This window comes from Macrobrachium rosenbergii, chromosome 20, assembly GCF_040412425.1.
Source record: "Macrobrachium rosenbergii isolate ZJJX-2024 chromosome 20, ASM4041242v1, whole genome shotgun sequence".
Lineage (NCBI taxonomy): Eukaryota > Metazoa > Arthropoda > Malacostraca > Decapoda > Palaemonidae > Macrobrachium > Macrobrachium rosenbergii.
The window spans coordinates 3612501-3638551 of NC_089760.1; the positions used below are offsets into that span (position 1 = coordinate 3612501).

At 36.9% G+C, this 26051-nt stretch overlaps 1 protein-coding gene across 4 annotated transcripts in view; it reads left to right on the top strand.

The window, feature by feature from the left end:
- LOC136848993 (protein-L-histidine N-pros-methyltransferase-like) overlaps nucleotides 1–26051 on the top strand; it is a 323363-nt gene that overhangs the window by 256875 nt on the left and 40437 nt on the right. The gene's annotated exons all lie outside the window — the stretch shown is intronic.

The following is a 26051-nucleotide window of genomic DNA, read 5'->3' on the forward strand; positions in this document are numbered from 1 at the left end:
GGCCCGTAATAGACCGGTTTAATCAGAAAATAGAATTCCAAATCATGGCCGAGCGCCTAAATCAGGCCCTTTTCATGAATAAATTCCAAAGCCGACTCCTATATCCTCCAAAAATAAAAAGCATACTATCCATCTTGTTGGAGATTCATGCTCGCCATAACACGTAAGTGATCGTAACTCGTCAAAATGGTGCACTCCTTGTCAAAGTGAGAGTTGGAATCACCATAAAGGCGATCATTTTAAGTTATGGTGCATTTTAGCTTTCACCACACGAGACCCTGAGACCACCGCCCGACTCTCTCTCTCTCTCTCTCTCTCTCTCTCTCTCTCTCTCTCTCTCTCTCTCTCTCTCTCTTTCTGTGTGGTGTTGGATATGGTGAGAGAGAGAGAGGGTATATTTAGGGGAGGGGGTTGGGTTTCAGATCATCTCAGGAGAGGAGGGAAGGAGAATGACCAGAGGACTTTAGGGTGCTTAGGCACTTTTTATGCGAGTCTTCCGGACTGTCTGATGTGTGTTCCATTGTTTCACCGTTCGCGCACCCAACGCAAATTCATCTATATTTAAAATTCTGTGGGCTGTTAGAACATCCTTTTGTCAGTTTTTTAACTGCAGCAACAAGTTATTATTGTAAGTGATGTTTTTCATTTTGGAAATCTCGCTGAATGCCGCTATGTTCCTTTCCATTTATCTGAGGTTACCTTAACATTATAACGTGTAGAGTTTTTCTAGAATAGATCAAACCATCTCACACTTGGAATTTCTAAATTTCGACGGAAAGGGGGAAAACCTACTTCAGGTTCACACTCCTCGTCTTAAAAGGCCTACATATTGTAAGTGTAGCTCCTTGTAAAATCTGGCCCCGGACCTGATCTCTACTTTATTAAAATCGCCTTACTTCTTCGTCTAATGCCCTCAGCCATCAGACAGGGTCTTTTGTGCGCAGAGACCCTTTTTTTTTCTGTCTCTCTTATTGGCCTCCCTCGATTATTCCCCTACCCCCTCACCCACCGCCTCTCCATCGCCCTGGCACCATCAGTTCTCCCCCACCCCCTTCACCCCCCTCTGAAGGCTGTGGATCTAACTGATGCTGGATATTTGTTGCGGTTCTGCTTCGCTTTTTCCGTTTCTGAGAGAAGGGGCTCACTGGAGAACCCTTTTCCGCGACGGGGAGTAACGAAATTGAGCCGGAGTCGACGACGTCTCCTGATATGAACATGCATTCTGCTTGCATTAAGGATTCCGCTTTCTCATAAGGACGTCAAAGCCGCTTAATGTGGAGGTTGTTTATCAAGCCTCCATGCTCTGTGTGTGTGCCTGTGTGCCGTAAAGCTCAAAGGTTCAGATGATGTCGGCCATTGAACTGAATACAGGGGCAGTGACAGGTGAACATATCCCCTATACAATTTGATTTAATTACGTCGTGCATCGTAGAGATAATGTTTGCATCACATTGGTACACTTATTTAGGTGAAATAATTAAATCATATATATATATATATATATATATATATATATATATATATATATATATATATATATATATATATATTATATATATATGTATATATATATTTATATATATATATATATATATATATATATATTATATATATATATACAGACACATATACACACACACTGTATATATATATATATATATATATATATATATATATATATATATATATATGTCAGGTGTCTTACGTAATGGTATTACCAAACTTTGTTGACTGATCTTTTATGCGGTGATATTTTGTCAGTGAATCCATTCTCTTAATGTTTAAACTCTCTCTCTCTCTCTCTCTCTGTGTAATAGCATTTTGTGCTATTAAGACCATAGTATGGCTCTTCATTATACAATTCTCTTATTTTTTATATTTTGAAATTTACGAAATTTGTGGTTGTCGACTATAGACTTGAAGAACACGGAATACTGAATGCTAAGCTGGAGATGTGTGAGGACTGACAAGCACCTCACCGTAGTTACTGTGGATATCTACAGTGAAGTGTTATCCGACACTAACTGTAGTCTTACATGAAATATTTATTTCAGCATAATATCTGTTAGTGAAGCAATCACAGGGACACTTAGACGATTGGGATTCAGAAAGGGCTTAAGTAACCAAAACTTTGATTTTTGAATTTGTATTCTCCTTCCAAGAGTGCCTCTCATTTTTGAAACCAGAAGACATTTTTCTAAAATCCCGCAATTTTGAATGATGAGGAACTTCTTAAACGCTGAAGCAATTGGACAATTTTAGTTCATACATTCTTGCAGTATTAACGTCCGTTTAAACTTAGCTTTCCAGTCTCTCTCTCTCTCTCTCTCTCTCTCTCTCTCTCTCTCTCTCTCTCTCTCTCTCTCTCTCTCTCTCTCTCTCTCTCTCTCTCTCCACGAATAGTTTTATACAGTGAGATCTTATAAAGGGGTTTTTACTGACGTAATCTCAGATGGTTAGGGGATCTATCGAGCAATGGATCATGTTGGCTTTGTATTTTTTCGTCTAGAATTTTGATATCCATTGCTTTCCTCTGTATTCCCAGTTTTCCTGTTAAATGCCTCAGGTTTGCTCCATGAGATGGTCCACTGTACTCAGTAACAGGTTACTTTAAAGTTATATGAATCTGTTACTTCGTAAAGTAAATTCTTTGGAGTTACATTTGGCAGTCATACTTGCCTTCATACACCCATGTGGATGATAATGAAACACGTAGGAAATAATCAGTTTGTAACAATAACGTGTCAAATTTTATTTTCTTGGTTGTGTGTATAGGCTACTTGTAGTTACACACACGAACTTACAGTAGACACGCACAAATACACACAATACACTATATATATATATTATATATATATATATATATATATATATATATATATATATATATATATATATATATATATATATATATATATATATATAAACTGATAAGAAATAGTCTCATCGACACCTTTAATAATAACCAAATATCTGTCATGTCCACAACAATTAGTCTACGTGTCATTATACCATGGAATATTCTGATTGTTGTAAAGGTCGTTTCCCTCGAAAAAGTCATTCCAGTGAAATAATGAAAAATTCAGCTTCATGCACCTTATACATTTTTCAGTTTTCAAATTCGCCCATTTTTTTCTTCAAAGAAACATTTTGGGTCAATCTCTTGCGTTCTCTTAATTTCTGCAAAGATGCAAATGTAATTTCTTAACACAAACAGCGTCACTTCCGGTTTTGGTGTTTCCCCGACAATGTAGGAAATCGAAATTTAAACATGCTACATCATCCACCAACTTGAGAAGTAATCCACCAACTTAACGGAGATACCCCTTGGTTTTGAGTTGAGGTGCCCCTGAAAATAGGTCTAAGTCTTTGCCACTTGTGTCAAACAATCGGGTCCAGCGGGTACCTTACTGCCTGGCTACACAGAGATCTAAAGAAAACAATAAGGTTTGCGATCGTGAAGTTTAATATTAGTCTAATAATAGCTGTGGTGTAGTCATCGCTCATAAAGAAATGTAGGGGGCTTATGGCACTGTTGATATTACTGACTTGAAACAATATCATTGTAGAAAGAAGAATAGTAGGTGAGAAATACCACTAAACAGGTCAATAAAGGCGATTGATCAGGAAGGAGTGGTGTCAAAAACAGCTGACTTTACAACCTGTAAAAATACTCTGAGGAATACTAACAGTGTGTGAATGAGAGATAACACACCTAATGGGCCCCGTTAAAGTAATAGAACCTGGTCCCGATTTCTGTACCTTGATTTCGATATTTGTCCAGCTTCGCTGTTTAACGTCATTTCCATTGGTGAGATGCTGCCATTTTCGTCTGAGGATCAGATTACACAAGCCGTCTGAAGTTGATGTTCATAATGTCTAAACGGAAGGAGCTTGGTGGTGAGGTGTGGTTTTAAGTCACTTTAAATGAATATATATGCATACATTATATGTATGTGTGTATTATATATATATACACCCATTTGTGAGTTAATGCAGCGGATAATGGTAGGATGAAAGACAATATGAATCAACGAACAGGAGAAGCAAGGAAGAAAGTGGCTTGGAGTGACTTTGGAGATCGTGTGCGAATGTGTGAAAAGTTAAGTATATCTCAGTTTAACCAAGACCACTGAGCTGATTAACATCTCTCTTAGGACTGGTCCGAAGGATTAGATATATTTCACGTGGCTAAGAACCAACTGGTTGCCTAGCAACGGGACCTAAAGCTCATTGTGGAATCCGAGCCACATTATGACGAGAAATGAATTTCTACCACCAGAAATAAATTCTTCTAATTCTTCATTGGCCGGCTGGTGAGTCGAACGCTGGGCCAACAGCTTGCTAGCCGAGAGCTCTACCCACCCCTCCAATGAAGATCGAATGTGTGAAGGCATTTTAGAGTCAACTTTGCATCATGGAAGTGTAGTGTAGATGCTGGAGTCAGGTGAAACAAAGAAAGGTTGTAGCAGTTGACATTAAGCTTGAAAGGCTTGTACAGGTGAAAGTATGAATCAATATTTGGAGATGGTTTGGTCATTTGGAAAGAATGAACAACCATAGGCTAGTGAGAATGAAGTTATAATCTGGAAGAATTAGAAGGGATGAGGCAAGGAAGACTTTCAAAGGTTTAGCTAAATGATATAAAGAGGTTTTTTTTTAAATGAAGGGCCTTAATATCCAGAAAGTATGAGAATGCTTCAGCGCGCTGCCTCTGCTGCAGGTTTTACTTACGTATTTCGATTTCATTAGTGTTTTGCATTTCTCCTTAAACGGAGAAGAGTATCCAGCAATTAGGTGGCTTTTTCTGTGCTAGTTGGTGTATTGTTTTGGTTGCGTCGTTGTGAACTCCTCGCAATTTCAGAGTATTTTGATTATTTTAGCATTTTTTCAGATTATTTTGATTATTTTAGCATTTCTTCTGAACGCTACTGTTCATTACATACTCGCATAAGGTTCAATATTTAACATACTACAAGCAGTTATAACTGGTGTGCGTGAGAATTTATGCAAGAACTAATTTTAAAAGTGCTAGAGCAGATGTAACCTTAGGTACATCATTGTTATATATACATATTAAGAACCCAATGAAAGATGATTTCTTAGGTATTGTTTACGAGGATTATTATTATGATTTGAAAATTAATGAGGAACGCTTTGATCTGCTGAGCATAAGTACCTTTGTTTTTTTATGGACATTAATATGTTTGACTCTCATTTGAAACTTGTGAAAGTATTTCATGGAAACTGTATAGGAAACTGATGGACGTCAGTGTTTAAGCGTGGACATGGATAATTGTCGGTACGTTTCCCACATTTTCAATGATACCAATCATTCAATTTAGATTTCAGAGAAATTGAACCGAATGACTGGTATCTGTTCTTTGTATATTTTTCCATTGTTCCTTTAACTGTACTCCCTTCTATAAATGACTTGAATGTATTAATAATGAGTTGAAATTTATTAATGGCATTGTCTTTAATGGTTCTTTACATGTGGTAGCATTCACAAATGAATGGCTTGTATAACCGGTTGTGTTTGTGTGCGCGTCAAGTGGAAAAAGACACTCCCCGACGACGTCATCATGGAGAATTTCCAACTTAGCCTTATAGGAAAATTCTTCTTGTAATCCTCGCATTTTATTCGTGTATATTTCTCGGACATATTCACCGACAAAATTTTAGAAATCCAAGAATTCTTTTTCTCCTGGGTGTAGACCGTAGCACACCTCCCTCCCTCCTCCCTCCCTCCCTCCCCTCTGCCCTACCTCATACCCTCCAGGGCAGCAGTTGAAGGGTAGGGATGGGGGACCTAGGGCGGTAGAAAGGGACCCTCAGCAGTTTCTCCAAGAGGAGGAACACAGCAGCAGCAGCAGCAGCAGGAACAGCAGCGTCGGCATTCATACATAAATTTTATACATATCCCCGCCGTATTTGTCCCGCGTTCCCTGGACATGGCGCGAAAGAGGAGATGGAGCCTTGTTTAGTTGGCCATTTCGCGAAGTGACGGGTTGTCAGTCTCGCTTTGGGCGGCCTGGCTCTGAAGGCGCTAAAATATGCAGCATTGAGACACACGACGCCATCTTGGTAGCCCCCTGGTGGCCGGACGGGGAATAACTTAGAGAGATGGCTCTTTGTGTTACCCATCATGTCTGGATGCGCTTTATTTCTTTCTCGCTTTTTTTTCCCCCCGCTTTTTTTTTTTTTTTTTGAAAGGGTCTCCCGTGCCTCATTGTAGCCTCTCCTTCCCGTCACTGAAAGCAAGTGTTTAGATCCTGGATAGATCACGTGCATCTTGGCGATCTCTTATGTCATGCTTGCAGGAACGTTGTGTGAGGATGATGAATGTCATAATGCATGTTAATTATGAGGCTTCATCTCTCATCACACCCGTGACTGAATGATTTGAGGAAAAACGGGAAGACTCGTAATATGTAAAATTCATCCCAAATAGTCTCCACCCACAAACTCGGGGGTGTCATATTTGAACAATTAGCGATTCCCCACATTGTACCTATAAACTTACCTGAATAAGAAGTCCTACGAGAGTCTTATAAGGTGTCATTTGTACACGACAGAAATCAGAAGTGAGGGAATAACCCGATGAGAAAGTGAGCACAGGGGAAATGAACACCATCGTCGTGAAACAGCGAGCAGGACGCGAGAGGAGAAAGAAGGAGAGAGAAGCATAGTTATGGAGAACGACTTTACACCAAAATATTTCCTCGTGAATCGCATTAGGAGGCCCTTTTTGCCGCTTTTAGAGAACTGGATGGCTGTTGTTACCTTTATGCGGCGACCTGATGGGATTTGGCCCCTGTAACAGAATTTCATCGTAAGGCTCCTTCGGAATCCTTGCGGATCTCTCGTCACTTGAACAAGGACTCGAGAGTGCAGTCTCGGGGGAGATTAAAAATAAGAGCTGCCCTAAGAAAGCTTTGCTGCTCCTCCTCCTCCTCCTCCTCCTCGTAGTGTAGCCGAGGATTTCCTCAATGTTTCGAAGTTTGTTGGAGATGTCAATGCTCACTTGTTTTCTCATATCGATCATATTTTCTTATTTTCTTTATTTATTTTCAGTTCCTTGCAGGTCAGATACGGAATTTTTGATTGGATATTGATGAGCAAACTATATTGAAATCTAACGGAATGAATTCTGATAGCAGCATTATAAAAAAAAAAAGTTAAATATATCTTAGTTTAACCAGACCACTGAGCTGATTAACAGCTCTCCTAAGGGCTGGCCCGAAGGATTAGATTTATTTTACGTGGCTAAGAACCAACTGGTTACCTAGCAACGGGACCTACAGTTTATTGTGGAATCAGAACCACATTATAACGAGAAATGAATTTCTATCATCAGAAATAAATTCCTCTAATTCTTCACCGGCCGGTCGGAGAGTCGAACGCTGGGCCAACAGCGTGCTAGCCGAGAGCTCTACCCACCTCGCCAATGAAGAACTGCAGCATTATGAAGATGACATTGGTCATGAGTAAATGAAACAAACTAAATAAAGATTTAGCTTACAGCGGATAAAATCATTTTTGAAGTGAAAATTTAAAGTCACATGAGACCTTTCATGACTGAAAGAGATTGAAGACTAAAATAAGAGTAAATCACGAGAGTAATTACATTTTTAGGAAATTAAACAATAACTCTGAGGTTTTACGTAAGTCGGGGATAGCTTTAGCGAAGGCTTAGAATTCATGAACTGATTTTGGCAGGCACTGAATAACTATTTAATCACTCACATAGATATACAGTATTACCAACGTGGTTATGAAAAAGTGACATAACTGGAATTATATTAGCACTGCTGATCTACGCTCCTCGGAAATATTCAGCAATAAACGAGAAGGGCTGACAAACCTAATATTTATTGCATCGAAAGATCGACCCCTTGGTTCCCTCCTCTTCCTTGTAATATGAAAGCACCCTTCATGACTTAGCGGTGTTAGATAAGGCTTGTAGCTTATACAAAAAAAAAAAAAAATAGACTGCCAGTAACTGATGGCTACTTTTTTCTTATTACCAGTTCTGGGTTTTTCCCCTAATATACATAGTGGTGATTTTGCTTGCAAACATAGCCTTATTAGGTGACAATGAAACGAATTTTCATCTCATTTCTTTGCCTGCTTCGTCCAAACTCCTCATAAAAACTTGACGATAAATTTATTCTTTCAAGCTCTATAACTGTTATTAAGTTAAAATTTGCTTTCAAAGTGGTCTGGTATTCATGAAAATGTCTGCTTTTAGAATGTTTGGTGTATGTTTTAGGAATAGCAAGTGGGGATTTTCTGGTTAGAGCAACAGCTTAGAATATTGTTCCGCAACCGGATAGATATTATTTGAATTACAGTTGCACCTAAACTAATACACTTTAGGGGGTCTGGTTTTGATAAGTAACAGTGTCTATATTATAGCCTGCATTTGAATATTTAGTAGATGTCTGACAACTGACAAGCAAATCCACATAGTTCCTAACCTAAACAAACCAGTACTTCACACTTAATATTCAATTTAAGAGATTTAACTAAAAGTGGATCGCATCTAAAATGGTAGTAGAGCAAGCAATAATCATAATGATGCAACTGATAAGTATAGAAGCCCGCAAAGTTGAGGTCACTTAAGCTGGTGTTACTTCATAAAACTCCTTTTTTCCTTTTAGCGAAATAAACAAGTGAATAAAAGTTCTGTTTTCATTAATACCTGTTACATACGTTACGTAGGATTTCTTTAGGCGTGAGACGCTAGGAATCGGGGACACACACATACACACACACACAAACAAACAAACAAACAAGCACAAAATTAACGCCATTGTTGAAAATACTTTGCCGATTGAAAACAAAGAATTAATGCCAATGGTGCAAACCAATGAGTTTTCGGTTGAAAACTATTAATTTTGTTTTCTGATTGAGCTGTGTAATGTTCATTTTTTGTCAGAATCATGGTGCAGATGAACGTGACCAATTGTTTTCATGGGGGCCTAAAAAAAACCACATTTAAAAATGAATTTCTATTAATTTTCTTTTCTTCATTGGCTGGTCGGAGAATTTCTTTCAACCTGATCGCTAGCAAATGTGTAAATGTAGATGGGTGCATTCAGTAATTTTATGCAGTATGTAGGTGTGGAATGACGACTTTGGCAAGGTAAAAGATGGCGGTTAAGGATCAAGACGTCGTTCTGCTTTGGTCCTCGTTAGTTAGCACCTTGGATGACCTTCATGGTGGGAGGGCGGATCCACTGAAAACCCTTGCTTGAGATTAGGCTTCATAAGGTATAGACGGAATGCTAGTGGGCATCTGATAGATTTATATTGTTAATTTGATTTATAAGAGCAGATTCCAGAATATCTATTTCGTACATATGTACGAATATCCTCGAAATATCTCACTGGTCGTTTGTACCCCACTAAGCTTTGTGAAATCGATCAAACAGTTTCCCCAGCACAGATTTCATTGCAAACCTTGTATCATGTTATGCTAATACCGTTTCTATTGTTAGAGCTACATTAATTAGCGAGCTACCGATTGTTTTAGGATTTGAGGAGCTCATTTTCTTTTTTCTTTTCTTTTTTTCAAAATAAGAGTTTTATTTTTTGTTAAAAAGTATATATTTACTTTACGAACTCTGTAATATATTTTTTCGTTTTGTCGATAGCTTGCTCAGCAATGTATGCTGGACAGAGTAATGGACTATAATGTTAACGTATTGTCGATAGTTCTTTTTAATGTACCCATTTGAACATACCCTAAGCCCTCTGAAAAGCAGATTGCAGCCTGAGAAATCATGATAATTTAAGATATGCATTTAAGACGTGGGCGACTCCTTATATTTTTTCTGTGCTTTTGTGTGGCCCGAAGTAAACGTTAAGTGGAAGACAGTAGTAATAGAGGAAATTAAAAGAAAGTAAAAAATACAAAGTCTGGCAGTCGATGGAAAGAAAGGGAGAGAAGAGAGGTGTTTGTGGGATTGCTGCTCTTCACGGAGAAAGGAGGAATGTCCAAATAATATTTAGGAGATGAAGCAAAGGACCATCTCTCTCATTGGAGAAAAAATGTAAGGTCGTTGGTCAGAAAACTGCTTTTTAATTAAAGCCTTTTAGGGAGAGATACAAAAGAAGAAGCACCCCAAAGGGGGGGGCCCCTAACCCAAACAGAAGAAGCACCCCAAAGGGGGTGGCCCCTAACCCAAACAAAAGGGCAGTATAAAGTTTAGTAAGGAGAATTGAAAAGGCGACCCGCAACGTTAAAGTTAATTGTCGTCATAAGATAAAATCAATATTAAGCTGCAACTGATAAGTGGCCCATGCAGTGGAAGAATAGATATGAGAAATGTACAGTCCGCAATAACATGAATAAAAGAAGTGACAGATTAAAGACGGTCACTCACAGATGCTAAGTGAATGAAGTTCCAAACCGCAGCATTACATTATTTTCTCATTGCTTTTACTTTCTCGAACGTGATCAGCTATACAGTATTTCAGAATATGAGGTATTCCGGTTATCTATTGACCTCTGACCGTTTTTTGTTCTCCCAAGAAACGATATGGAAGCTTAAGCAACTCCTCTGAAGTCTTTAATAACTTACGACTCAGTTTTCGGATGACCAGTTTCTGTGCTTGAGGTGTCTCATTTTTGCAGTTCCTTTTGAAGTATTTTGTCGGAAGTGCTTGCGATTACCTTGTCAGCTTCTGTACCTAAGATTGCTGGTTCTGGTGGGTGTAAAGTCTTGTATCTGCAGTGCGCTGGAAAGACATGGTTGAAATTCACATTACTCAGTAAATTTTGCTTCTGATAAAATTTCTCACAATCTTAGTTTTAGAATGCCTTACCTTATCTTTGTTGTTGAATGCGTCCCATCTCACTTTTTCTTTAGTGCAGGTGTTCACATTCTCAGTTCTGTAAGCTTTGGTCCATTAAAACTGCTCCTTGTTCCAGGAATTTTACCCTCCGGAACTTTGAAATGACACATTGTATGTCGGTTTAAGTCATGTTTGTAAATATTTCATTGTAAGTTCGAACTGACCTCCTAGGTAAACAAAGGCAGGCTGTGGCAGGCTGCCCTGTATATTTAAAGCAAACAAACTTTATCAGCGCACAACGAATATTTCTGTTCAAAATTCCTGTTAAACCTTGTGATTACTTTCCAGTCGGAGTAGATCACTGTTTGATAATAATTCTAGGCAAATATTTGCACTTGCATTTCGATGGACAGACAAGTTAACCTGCCCATTTCCTCCTCCAGAACATAAGATGAACCATGGCAAAAGCTTCTAGTTTTCACTAGAAGCTTTTGGGAGTATGCGAACAATGCGTGCAACTTTGAAAAATAGTTTTCACCGCTTTTCAAAGTTGCACGCATTTTTCGCATACTCCCAACTTTTTATGGTCTCATGATTTATATGAATTAGTGAGGTTTATATATATATATATATATGTGTATATAAATATATATATATATATATATATATATATATATATATATATATAGGTGTTTAGATAGATAGAGATAAAGATAAATATATGCCTATATATATGTGTTTATATATGTAGGCATATGTCTTTATCCCTTTTTGATTATCAGGTGTTACGGCACGAAAAATTCTACTGCCATGGTGGAAATTTTACGCATGTATATTTTTCGATTATGAATCGCTTAATTTAAAATGTGGAATTGTGGACATTATAATGTCCAAACGGCCCACCATAAAAGTTTCAAAGTGAAAGGTTAGTATTAAGCGCTTAATGTACGTATAAAATTCTGATTGTTTTGGTATTCATGATAACAATATATAATTGATCTTTAGATACTCTGAATATATTACACAGAATCAGTAGGAAATTTTCTGAATGCGAAATTTGTGTAAAATTTTCAATTGGTATTCTTGTTTATCAGTAATCTTTAGGCTGTACTGCCAATATATTGAAGTGTGGTTCCATTGAAAATTTAGTATAGCTCAGAAGAAGGCCATAGATTAATGGCTGAAACAGTTTTCGGCTTTGTAATGAACAATCGGAACGACATAATAATTGTTTTGGTTTGTCCATAGAAGATTGAAAGAGATAACTGTAAATACTGGCATTGTGAAAGGTGTAGAGCCCACGTGTTCATTAGCTTTTGACGAATGAGTGTATATATGTACATATATAATATAAATATGTGTATAAGATCAGCTGCAAACATATGAAAAGTTTAAATGGAAACGACAGAGTATCAAGTACTTTAGTGTAAGTAACGCACCTTGGTACTCTTTCGTTCCTCTTAAAACTTTTGCGGCTTCAGCTGATAGACAAAACACGTGCATATTTGTGATACATATATATATATATATATATATATATATATATATATATATATATATATATATATATATATATATATATATATATATATATATATATATATATTATGTGCATTGCATATATATAAAAATTATATATACACACATACTTGGTATATAAATAATAAGATATACACACACAAGCATGGCATATATAAGAAAAATTGTGTGTTTAACACCATACTTAAACATTTATAAATTTAAGAAATGAGACGATGACACAAGCATGTGTAAAGGAAGAAAGATGTCGAGTGTTGTGAGCAATTAAAAGCGTTTTATAATGAAAGCGAACCGTGGTTATATATGCAGACAGGCGAGTGACAGATCTGGTGTAAAAGTTGGTCTGAAACAAGTATGGGTTTTGTCTTCAGAGACGAGAGATTAGCCGTAGGTGCAACGTTGTGGGATGGTGAGATAATGCATCGGGAAGAGAATGCGGATAATTTATGCTTGCAGGTGACAATATAGTGAAGAGAAACGGGAAACTCGTTCACTGACACAATAGTGAAGAGAAGCTAATGTTGGGGAAATTGTGAGCGAGGGTAGAGGTTAATGGAAATCAGGAGGATGGGGCAGTCAGTTTCAATATGGATGGTGGAGTATTCTAACAGATGATGGTAAATTCAGAGATGATGACAGTCATGGAATAAGAAAGGCAAGGAAATTAGTACGTTGTATTCAGAAGGCTGAGGAGAGACCTAAAAGGTTCACAGAGACAGTGCACGAAGGGATTGTTGAGCCAACTTTTCTTTATGGCAGTGAAGTTTGGATGTTCAATACAGATGTGAGAAAAAATATTAAAGTTCGGATGAACTGTTTGCGTAGTGTATATAGTGCAAAACGAACTGGAAGAGTTACAGTTGCAAAGGTATGTAGAAGGCGTGAAAAGATTAGTTTAGGAGAAATTATGAGTCAAGGTGCCAAATGGAGAAATTGGGGGACGGTAAGTTGTACGCGAAATTGTAATTCGTAACTGTTAGGAGGAAGAAAGAAAGAAATATTTGAAAATAACTAAATAGATGGCGTGAAATCAGTAATGTAAGGGCTTTATTGTTCAGAAAATATGAGTTTGTGCGATATAGAAGTTTGATGCGCAACTGATGAGTGTTTTGTGTATATATACGAAGATGCTAATGTTGTGGAAGGTTTCTGTACAAGGGTTTATCCACGATTCTGTAGTTAAAAGTGAATGTGGCACTGACAGCTGTTAGTTGTCTTGATGTTGATGTAAGAGAGTCGCCTAAATGCTGATATATATATATATATATATATATATATATATATATATATATATATATATATATATATATATATATATATATATTGGGAATTATTGGTTAGTGCATCTGCCCTGCCAGGGTTCGAACCTGGGCCCTTGGTTTAGATGCATCGACAAACAGTCAACTTTGATCACATCGGATATAGCAGAAGCATTTATCGGCTATTACTGACCTTAGGTGTAACTTGTTCCTAAAGTCATAGTGAATTAAATTGTTAAACGACTTTGGTGGCGTGATTTCATGAAAGAAAAACTCACGGGTGTTTACCTAAGTTATTCCATTTTCTTTTATTTATATATTGGTTATTAGTTTATTAGTACCAGCGAGGTTCACTCTGCAGTGCAAAAACTCATAAAGCCTGTTTGACTATTTGAGGGAAGATTATGCTATTGGCATAATCCGTAATTAGTTTTTCAGTCATTTAAGCCAGTGAAAGGAAGAACATCCTAGCATCATCAGTGCTCATCTCTCATCAACGAACATTGCATAAAATAAGTTTAGGCCTCACGGATGTCTGGAGGAAAGTGTTGGACCCCGTAAGGTCAACGCTCTCGTCATGTGCAAGGAGAGAGGCTGGTGACCTTAATATTCGGAATATTAGTGGCCATTACTTACTAGCAGGCCACAGAATACCGTCGGATAAAGGTTGTCAAAAATACAGAGTATCATAGCAAAAGCATTGTCAGACCCAGTGACTATAAGAGCGAGTTGATGTCAATATTTGCCGGAATTTCGTACTTTTGACTGCTCGTTTAAAGCTTAGTACTGTATCGCTAGTAGGTAAATTATTCATCCCTTCCGAGAAAATGCAAGAGTGTTTGGGTCGGTGGAATGTGTTAGTTACAGGTTTTTTTTTTTTTTTTTTTTTTTTTTGACATGGTTCTGGAGCACTCTCTCTCTCTCTCTCTCTCTCTCTCTCTCTCTCTCTCTCTCTCTCTCTCTCTCTCTCTCTCTCTCTCTCCGCTTTAACAATCGATTCCAAAATAAGGCATGGTAAATACTTGTTGTGAGGTTGAATAAGCCTCAAGTAATTGATAACTTTTATATAAGAAAATTAATTTTGTTTATTACTGAATTTGTTAATATGACTATATAATTTATGTAATATAAATTTATTCTATTCATGATTATTATCCGAATTAGATAGCTATTCTTCTCTTACTGTCAACCTGTCGCTATTTCTGTGAATAGTTTATCTTTTAATGTCTCTGTTGATTTGAATCATCCGATAACAAGTGCACTCTTATGAATAAATTAATTTTCAATAGCTTGAAGATATTTAGTAAATGAGTCCACTTTATTCAAAGCATTAGTTAACATATCGACATTAAAGGTAATACTTCCGACTTCCCACCAGAAACGCCCAAGCTCGTATTCAAGTTGTATGAAGCGTTTCTGTTTTATTTCATGAATGCTATATTATTCGTTATATATCATCTCTGATTGTTATATTCAGTCATCAAAAATTTCTGTATAACGTCACTGTGCCGAATCGAACTAAACTTTTGATGCGAATTACCTCAGATTATATGGACATGGCGCTGGCAAACTCCATCTGAAATCCCAATGCATAGAAAGTTGCAGTAGAGGTCAAGAGTCTCCACCAAGCGGCGATGGAGCCCAGTAAACCAACTGATTGTATTTCTGAACATCTAATGTACTTCTGAATATCTAAGCTTCATTTAATTTTACACGCGCGCGCGCACGCGCAGATGTTTTCTATCGTCGCCTTCCTTCGTCGTAATCATCGCCTGTTCCCTCTTACTCATACCAACATATACCAACATATTCCCCGAGAACGTGATCTCCCTCCTCCCATACCCCTCGTCCCCCCCACCCCCCACCTCCCCTTTGCTCATCTCTTCAGCGGCACCTAACTAGCACTAGTTATCCCACAATTCACGATGAGGAGCCGTAAAATACGGAGTTGATTAGGTATGGCTGTCGGTTTAATCCGTGGACGAAACGAGAGCAGGGTAGGGGGCTTCATCACGCGCCCCCCCCCCCCACCCCCGACAACATCACGGGGCACCCACCTCTCCTGTAAATACCCCGAGAGAGGAAATGACGTCCTCAAGAACAACGACGGGCTCAGACCGCGGATGAAGACGCCGCAACCAGCCTCCTCTTCATGACACTTTAATCATAATTTGGCATCGTAAATATGAAGCTAACGGGAGATAGCCGCTTCTACCTCGGTAGGGGGCGGGGGGGGGGGTGCCTTGATGATAGGGATATGAAAGGGGGCTCAGATAAGAGCCCCCCTCCCCCCGCCCTAGCCCCCAAACCCCCCGTACCCTCTAAATGAAGATTATATTCGGGTATTTTTTCGTTGGGAAATGTGTATGTTTCGTTTCGCCTCTCGCTTGCTCCCTTACTTTACGGCATCCGTCCAAAGTGGGGGGCCGGATAAGTGTGTGTTTGTCCTCATGCTGGCTTCGCATAATGATCCGGGGAGCCTAAGGAGCATCTTTCCTGCACTACCTTATAGCTCTTCTTTCTTAGTTAATACCATCAGCAAATCCCTCCGTGTTTTCCCGTTTGTTAATAAGACTGATATGAGCTTTTTTTCGGTTGAGCTGATGGGGCTCCACGGGAGAATCTTCTACGCAGGATCATTCCAGGCACATGATATTGAGCGCTCTTATTAAAAATCTGGATCGTTTTGTTCAAATGAATACTACACCTGATATCCATAGATTCTCGAGAGCACTTTTTCCCCTCTACTTTAGTTGTGCTGTTGGTTGTGACTCTTCCTTACCTTGCAGGTTGGTGAGTTTATTTATATATGTTTTGGTGTTTTGGAAAATATCGCAAAATACGTTAACAAGTCAGAGGAGAAATGTTTTAAAAGACTATATTTACATGATTATTGAGTTAGGACTGAAAATAATCATTTCCGAACTCAGTCTTATAGCTTAATGCGAGCTCAAGTTATCTGTTAAGGACCTTTGATCGCAGCTGTAATCAATATCTTACTGCAGGTACGCTTAGAAGATGAGTGGACTCTTTGTTCCATTTTGTAACTTTGGTTTTCTCAAATAGGGCCAGAATACAGGTGTTAGGACACTATCTGATTCACACAAAGTTCTATAGAATCCGATCTCCATTACAAACCGTTACTGTCGTAAGTGTGTTATCCAGATCAGTTACGACAAAATGAGTTCACTTGAAGTGCAGTTTCCCCGAAAGTGAAATATTCGTACAAGTAATAGTCACAGAATGGAGTAACGCCAGTATAGTAATGGTCACAGAATGGAGTCACGCCAGTATCTTAGTTGAGTTGTAAAGATTACGTTGCAACATCCTCAGCGAAAGTCAGCCATCACTGGGTTTTATTGTCTTAACGCATTAGAAAAGTGCCAAATGACAGTTCATCACAGCACACACATGTAAGTGTATAGATTTGCATAATGTCGCTAATTCATATCTCCCTGTATCTGCTTCCTTCACCTATTTTGCTTACACGCCTTAAAGTTTTCTCTACTTCCCTTTAACCTGCTGACAGTTTTCCACTCGACAAGAAGCGGACTTATCACTCGCTTCTTTTTCATTCCTTTTTGGGATTTTCAACAGGCTTTAGGTTTGTTGTCTTACCCTGTGTGTAATGTATGTATGTATGTATGTATGTATATATGTATGTATGTATATATATATATATATATATATATATATATATATATATATATATATATATATATATATATATGTGTGTATATAGATATATAGATATTTATATTTATATATATATATATATTTATCTTTATATACATATATATACACATATATATACATATAATATAAATATATATCTATATGTATATATATACATAATATATATATATATATATATATATATATATATATATATATATATATATATGCGTATATTTCACATACTTCACTTTTGCTCAACTAAGTTTATTGCGCTCGTTTTCGGTGTAGCTCAGTCTTGTCTGATACTATGTAAGCAAACCTATTCATTTGCTCCTCCTCCGAACAATTCCTTCAGGTTTATGTTCGAATTATCCACTCTGACGAAAATGTTCACGCTCCATTTTTTGACAGAATCAATCGAAGACTTACCTTAAAATAAATGACTAAACGCTTACCTACAACTTTTGCTCAGTTTGACTAATACAGAAAGTTGCTGCCTCTGCTTGCTTTATAAATATTCTTGTGGACAATTCAGGTGGTTGTATGCTTGCAACATTCTCTTGCCCTTGTTGCACTTATCAGCTCTGTCATCGCTTAGATGTTGTTTTCAGTCTTCCTTGCCTTACATTCGCAGAATGTGAATGTTTTCCTGTTTATCTGTTTTACCAGAATAATTTAAATTGCCTGTCTCAATTGATGAGTTTGTTGTCAGATACAAGTGATTATTAAGTGGTTTGACTAGACTACTGTCAGTTTAGAAGGAACCCCTCTAACTCACGAGAGGGTAAATTCCATTTACTTCACTATAAAAAGTTCCTTGTGAGCTAAAAAAAAAAAAAAAAAAAGAAATGAAACTTTCCCCTTTATTTTATAAGAGGAGATTTGTGCCTTAGCACTTACAGTATATCCTTGAGCCTTATGCTGGATTTGTTTTGACTTCAGTGTTGAACCAACAGTCCCCTCAGTAGAAACTCTCTCGTATTAACCCTTTATTTGACTATTAGTAGTCGTCAGGCATCGAAGTGAGAGAGAAGTCACATCAATCATTCCCAGTCATTGCCTCTGCAGCTAGTAGTGTCTCTTAGATTTGCTAGAAATCACTGAGAGTTTTCCCCTTGCTGTCGGGAAATCTGAATATTTTGACATTGTTCCTCTTGAGAAATTTTGTGGTCCTCGTCAAAAATATTTAAAGTAAAACTCCTCCCCTCCACCCTGCTGAATCACCTTTTTTGGTTAACTAATGCAAAGACGATGCCCTGGGACTGTCACCTTACTGCTAATACCTTTTTTCATAATTCCAGTGTTACAGATCTTCAAATAAAAAGTACAGTTTGTATATAAAATACAAACTCGTAAGTATACTGTATGCATAATAAACTATTTGCTCTTTTGTTTCATATAGTGCGTGTCATGTGATCACCTTGTCTCTCTGAACTGACTGGTGCGTTCGATAAGTAACTCAGTTTTGAATAAGAGTATTTCACTCTAGAAGTATTTACCTTGACAGTGAGTGCTAATTACATTGTATTTCGTACATATGTATATAATTTATATATATATATATGTATGTATATATATGTATGTATGTACGTACACATGTATGTATATATCTATAATTTTATATATATATATATATATATATATATATATATATATATATTTATATATATATAATATTCACGAATCAGAGCTTTTTGCACTCTTATTGGACTCATGAATTATTTAATTGCCTTTTATGTAAAATTGCTTTTTTCTGTGATTCCCGGACATCGGAAGTTAGCATTCCAATCATCCGTTTCGCTTTCTCGTAGAGGATTCACAGATCAAAGAACATGACAGAAATTTTTGCTGTGCTCTCCTGGGAATGACTTCGTCACCGAAGTCTTTCAAGTCAAATGAAATTCTCTTCGTTATGCAAGATTAACTCCGGGAACGTCCTGATGACCTGTGAGATGATGTTGATGACTCTCCTCCGAGCAGACGATGTGATGATGAGTCAAATGTGATGAAGTTTCCCGAGAGGCGGAAAAATGAAACCCTGCTTAGTAGATCCCTGCTTTTGTTCCCTGCTCAGTAGATCCCTGCTTTTGTTCCGCCTTTTCTGAGAAACGAGTTAACATCTTCCATAAGATTAGGTCAGTTTTATTAGAAATAAAAGTGACGAGAGTGGCGTTTTGTTTTAAATGTTTCATTGGCGAGAATCGTTGTGCGTTTTTTAATCATAAATATTTTTTTTAATGTTAGAAATAGGTAGGCTACAATTTTTTTAATCTTTTTATTTCATTCTCAGTTGTGTACCAAGCAATATATTGATGGTTTTAATCAAATGAGTTAGCGGGCACACAAGTAATATAATGATGTGCAGGCTTCCGGAAAAACATAAACAGCACATTTTACAACGTGAGCCATATCTACAAATGATCGGCAAAAGTGAAGGAATCTAGCTAGCACTCCACCAGTAGACTACTTGTTTTCATCCTGTAACGCACCCATGCATGAAACCATCTCCTATTATTTCGGTGTTCTAGTTGTGGGGATGACAAGACGTTGCTGCCACCGGCTCTTTCCTCTTTCCCCTGCCAGACCTACGATACGCGCGGTTTTATTTTATTCCAACATTCGTTTCCTTTAATTTAACTTTCTTTACGTCAATCAACAGATTTCGTTCTATTTTCTACGTGCTCTGAACGGAATCCCATTTTCACTTTATTCCTGTTAATATTTTTTGTCTAGGTAAAAGATCCACAATCTCTATGATGCGTCTCTCTCTCTCTCTCTCTCTCTCTCTCTCTCTCTCTCTCTCTCTCTCTCTCTCTCTCTCTCTCTCTCTCTCTCTCTCTCAATCGAGTGCGAATATCTCCATATCAGAGGCCCTTTTGTATTTTCATCAGGGCATTACACATTCATTATTTTTCTTGTTGAAGTGCGGTGCAGCGAAGTGAAGGAGGAAGAAGAGGGAAGCGCATCATCCTCGTCTTTTCTCTTGTTCCTTTTTTTTATTATCGTTCCTTTTTCTCGGCGTCCTTTGCGATGGCACGTCGCTGTCTTCATCGTATGAATGTTCGTTTTTTTTTTTTTTTTTTTTTTTTTTTTTAGTAAGGTCCCTGTATCAGTTCAATCTTTTTTGTACAACAGCTCCTTGTTTGTTTGTTCGTTGTTCTTTGTAAAAGAGATCTTGTGTTTAAAAGGGTCCTCAACGGGTATCTACCGAGTTTGTTTTGATCGTAGCGAATGTTTGCAATCGTTCTGTGCTTTTGTTCTTCATATTCTTGGTAATGAGAGATGTCCTCCTTGTTCCATTCTGAGTTCATTTTGACCTCATATTTATTGTTCGTTGTGATGTTACGCTCATTCCATTTTTCTTCTCATTGTATTCATTTTCCCTAAATTCGAAACTTACATTGCCTAAAACATTTGCTGGTTATTTCATGAGAGTTGTGTGCTGTGCTATATACAGATTGTATCCGTAACTGATTTCATGTATTTTTCTTACTTCATGTGTTCTTACGAACTCTTAACATGTTTTAAGTGTACGATCGTCGTGAACACACTCACTCGCGTATATCGCCCCTTCTTAACTTTCAGAGTTTTTTGCCCATATACAAAACTCAGATTATATAATATATATATATATATATATATATATATATATATATATATATATATATATATATATATATATATATATATATATATATATACATTATATTTATAGATATATAATCTGAGTTTTGTATGTATATATATATGTATGTATGTATATATATATATATATATATATATATATATATATATATATATATAAAATCATTGTTCGTGCTTAAGGAGATAGACGCGTGTGAGAATAACGAGTGCAGTCGTACGAAGACGACCATGCGCAAAGTATATGAAAAAAAGGTTACTTGTCTTGGATAATATATACAGTATATTTATACGCATATATGTATATATATATATATATATATATATATTTATATATATATATATATATATATATATATATATAAAATATAAAATGTGCGTGCGTTTGCGTATGTTATCTAAACACAGAGGTCAACCCAGACACGCAGCTTACAATTCACCCCAGATCCTGTAGGCCCATTTGCATTTCCAGTTTTTGTGGCGTCTTCTTCCCATAACCTGTGAATTATACAACTTCTCCCCCATCGTGTCTCCTTTCGTCTTGTCTCTTTTTAACAAAGTCATCACGGCACACACTATCCAGTCTTACTTCAACACCGCTTCTTCTTCATATTTCAGCGCTTCTCATTTTTTCAGGCCGTCACTCCGCTCTTCAATAGCGAAACACTACACTGAGATTCGTTGCTTTCATTAATAAGATTTCTTTCCAAAGTATCTTCGTCTACTCCGACTCTCTCAAATAGCGAAACACTACACTGAGATTCGTTGCTTTCATTAATAAGATTTCCTTCAAAAGTATCTTCGTCTGCTCCGACTCTCTCAAACCCATATACTTAAAAGAGGCAGTGTTAACGAAATATGCATAGCCGAATATTTTAAAAGTAATCTCACCAGTCTCCAGTTTGATTTTCCTCCTCGCATTCTTTGTTATTCTCCTTAGGCCTAAATGCAGTGAAACTGGTCCTCTTCCCTTTCCTTCACAAATTATCATGTCTTCCGATTGTCTGTAGGCGCGAGGTATTGATTTTATTGGCTTTGTACGGTTACTCAGGACCCCTGTTTAACATGCCAGGATCCAAGTGAATATATCTGAGCGCGTAAGCTTGAGTCTCCCGATGAGACGATGCTATCTGGGGACTTCGGTTTCTGATCGACTTGGACCATTTCAGTGTTGATTTGAATAGGCACATGCAGTGTTTATCTGTTAAAACGGGTTTTCTCAGAGTTTCAAAGGAAGCTATTTTTCCAGCGATATAGATAATTTCACTAAATACCAAAATATCATGTGCGTTTACTTAATCTCCTTGACGATCTAGTTCCTCATTGGACATTTTGGTATCGTTCTCGGCTAGCTCTCTGCTGGACCCGCGTTCGATTCTCCGACCAGCCAGTGATGAATTAGAGAAGTTTATTTCTGGTGATAGAAATTCATTTCTCGTTATAATGTGGTTCGGATTCCACAGTAAGCTGTAGATCCCGTTGCTAGGTAACCAGTTGGTTCTTAGCCACGTAAAATAAGTCTAATCCTTCGGGCCAGCCCTAGGAGAGCTGGCAATCAGCTCAGTGATCTGGTTAAACTAAGGTATACTTGACTTTTTTTTCCTTGACGATCACGTTACTATAAATACGAAAATGTTGTACTTGAATGTGGGTAGAATTTGCCGTAGACTTTATCGAAACGATTTGCGTATTCTCTTGCCCAAAAATATGCTTCTTATAGATAGTTTTCATGTTAAAACCTCATTGATAGAGAGAGATAATTTACTTCTTTGTACCTCCAAATCATTCAGGGCTGGTTTCTTAAGTTTGTGTTCACGGCAGGAAGATTAAATTCGTAGTTGGGAATAAAGATGCTATTGAATAAGTTGTGTGTCATTACTACAAAGAATTCTTCGAAATGCCTTTTTTTCTTTCTGTTATTATTCATCAAGAGCATATTCATATGGAACGCGACGAAGGGACCGCTACCTTATTAGGCAAGCTTCCAAGGGGTTGGTTGGATATGTGTGAAAAGAGACAACCAGTCGGGGAGTACAGAAATATATAATTAAAAGGTAAATATCTAAAGATAACCGCGTCAGCTAAAGATTTTATATATATATATATATATATATATATATATATATATATATATATATATATATATATATATATATATATAGATAGATAGATAGATAGATAGATTATATTACATATATATATTATGTGTGTGTGTGTGTGTGTAAAGAGAGAAAGAGAGAGAGCGCGCAACGTAATCAAGTATGATGGAAATCGTACTGCTATTAAGAATTTGAAAATTCACGTTATGGTACTGATATTGTTTCTGTGATGTTTTGTCGTATCCAAGCAACATTTTTAATCTAAAAATTAGAGCTTGAATGATTATATACGTGAAACATTTACATTTACATATATGCAAATGCGATAATAATGTATCCATACGCATATTTTCCGTTTAAGGGTTAAAAATGTTGCCTGCATATTTCAGAATATCTCATAACTAAAACGATCAGCATCATAACAAGGTGTTAAATTATATATGTATATGTATATGTATATATATATGTATATATATATATATATATATATATATATATATATATATATATATATAAAAAACGTGTGTGTTTATACAATTATATATATATATATATATATATATATATATATATATATATATATATATATATATATATATACATAAATACATATATATGTATATATATTTATTTATATGCATATGCACGCACCACATAGATCCCCTACATCCAACTTTTCTGCACCGAAACGCAAGTAGAATGAGAGGAGATAGAGAGAGTAAAAGACTATGGATAAATCACAATGATAGAGTAATGGACAATAAGAGGGAACGTTGTGCTGGCGTGGCAAGAGGATGGTCGCATGGGATGGGGGATACCCTGTGGGAGGGGGGATGGAGGAGGAGGAAGGGGAGGGGAGGAGTAAAGGAATGATACAGGGCCGGTGCCGGAGGGTGAGGGACCTTGCAGGCTTTGTGATCTTCGTGCATTTTGATGTCCAGGAATTTTAAATTCAATTGCATAATACATTTCTTCGTATCCCGCTTGGAATGCTTCTTAAATATATATATATATATATATATAGAGAGTTTTTAACTGGTTTTCCAGGTTGCTTCGTGTTATTTCCGTATTAATTTGACAGTTTGCTGTGTTGTGTGATGGCTCCAAAATGAAAGAATTTGGACTCCAGAGAGAAAACAGAAGTTTGGTTTAGCTGGCTGCCAATAGGTGGCAGCACTCTTCAGTCTTTGGGCGGCGAGGTTGCCGATAAACCAGTGATTGATTTTCATATTTATCGTTATCTCTCTCTCTGATGCTTGCCTAAGAGTACCCAAAGACGCCCTCTGACCGATGCTGCCTGGAGAACATTGTCACATTCCTTTTGCATTTTATATGTTTTTCGTTTTTTTTTTTTTTTTTTTTTTTTCATTTACATAAGCATTGATCTGTTTGGTCTTTAATTATGCAAAACTATAATATTGCAAACTATAGATATTTTCCGACTGTTTTTGCGTTTGGTGTTTCTGCATATTTTAAACCGTAACGAGTGTTTGCGAGTGAAAATTGCCTTCTCCACTCGAACTCAAAAGAATGGAGGACGTTTTTCATCTGATTCCAATCTCTGGGAATAGGTAGCTTATGGATTTTCGAGGTGTATTTCTTCAGACTGGGTGTTATCTCACCGCTGTACTCCGCAAGGCATAGTTACTGTACATTTAAGGTGAAGTTATATGAGAGAAAGAGATTTGACAATAATTTTTTATATGCATAAATCCCTGCTTACATTAAATACTATTCATGCTAAATAAAAGCATTCTTGTACCGATTTTATTTTTATTTTAATGAAGGAAATGTTGATTCGTATGTATATGAGTGTCTCCAGTCATTGTACCAATGTGAAACTATTTGACAGTTAGCTATTAAACATGAAAGGTTATCACGTTTGTAAAAATTAGATTTTGTACAGATAGGTAGATAGACGGAAGGTATACAGTTTCAGAGTTCTCAAAAATATTACTTTGGACTTTCTTCAAGCCTTATCATGTTTATTGCATCCGAAATCATGCAATTTTATCTAGAAGCCTACAAAAGAATGCCACTTCGTCACATCCAGAAATCTCTGTTGCTGTTTGAGGACATAGTTGAAGTAGGGCAAAACGAGGTCGATATTCTGTAACTATAGCCTCCGCTATTTTTCATAAACAGACACTTGTAAGGAGTTCGCTGTTAGCTCTGAAATGACAGTGTGATCTTTTACCAGGAATACAGAAGTTGAACGTACTTTGAGAGTAGTCCAATGTTAGGGGATACGTCTTAATGTTCAAATGCGTTTTGCTGTCAGTTAAGCTCATCTCTTACGTCTGGTTCAGATTTTGGTAGGAAAGAGCAAGAGATTTGACTACCGGTGGAGAAAGCAAGAGAAAGCTGCACACTTAGAACAAAGACTGTAAATAAAGTAAGGTCTGTTTTCATGTGACGGGGTACTTTCCACGAAACCAGGCTTTAGGAAGGAAAAGAGTGTTTGTTCAGACTGACGTCATTTTGATTTTAGAAAGCTTTGCAAGTATCATGGCTCCGTCAATTGTCAAATTCGCTGAAAGACTTTTCAAGCGGCACCTTTGTTACTCTTGGTAACAAGCGTTGATTTTACTGAATCAATTATCCTGGTCTCGTCAGAAAGTAAGTTTCTTAAAACGATAATTGAATGTCGATTTACAAACCGTAATAATTGGTGTTGATGAGTAACCATTTTCATTTCAGTGAACTTATCCTGTGAGTTAACTAGTCTGAATAAATAATGGACTTGTAACCCGAGAGATTTATCTATTATACTCTTTTGCGTCTTAGCATATTTTGTCATTCATTATAGAGAATTAGCAACTGCAAGATTGCTGTCTTTTGACACTGCATGTTTTCAGCATTTTCTGTAATGTTATGCGAGGTTAGCAATAATATGTTTGGTTGAAAGCAACAGTTAACTTGAGTAGTAATAATAATAATAATAATAATAATAATAGTAATAATAATTATTATTATTATTATTATTATTATTATTATTATTATTATTATTATTATTATTATTACGTGA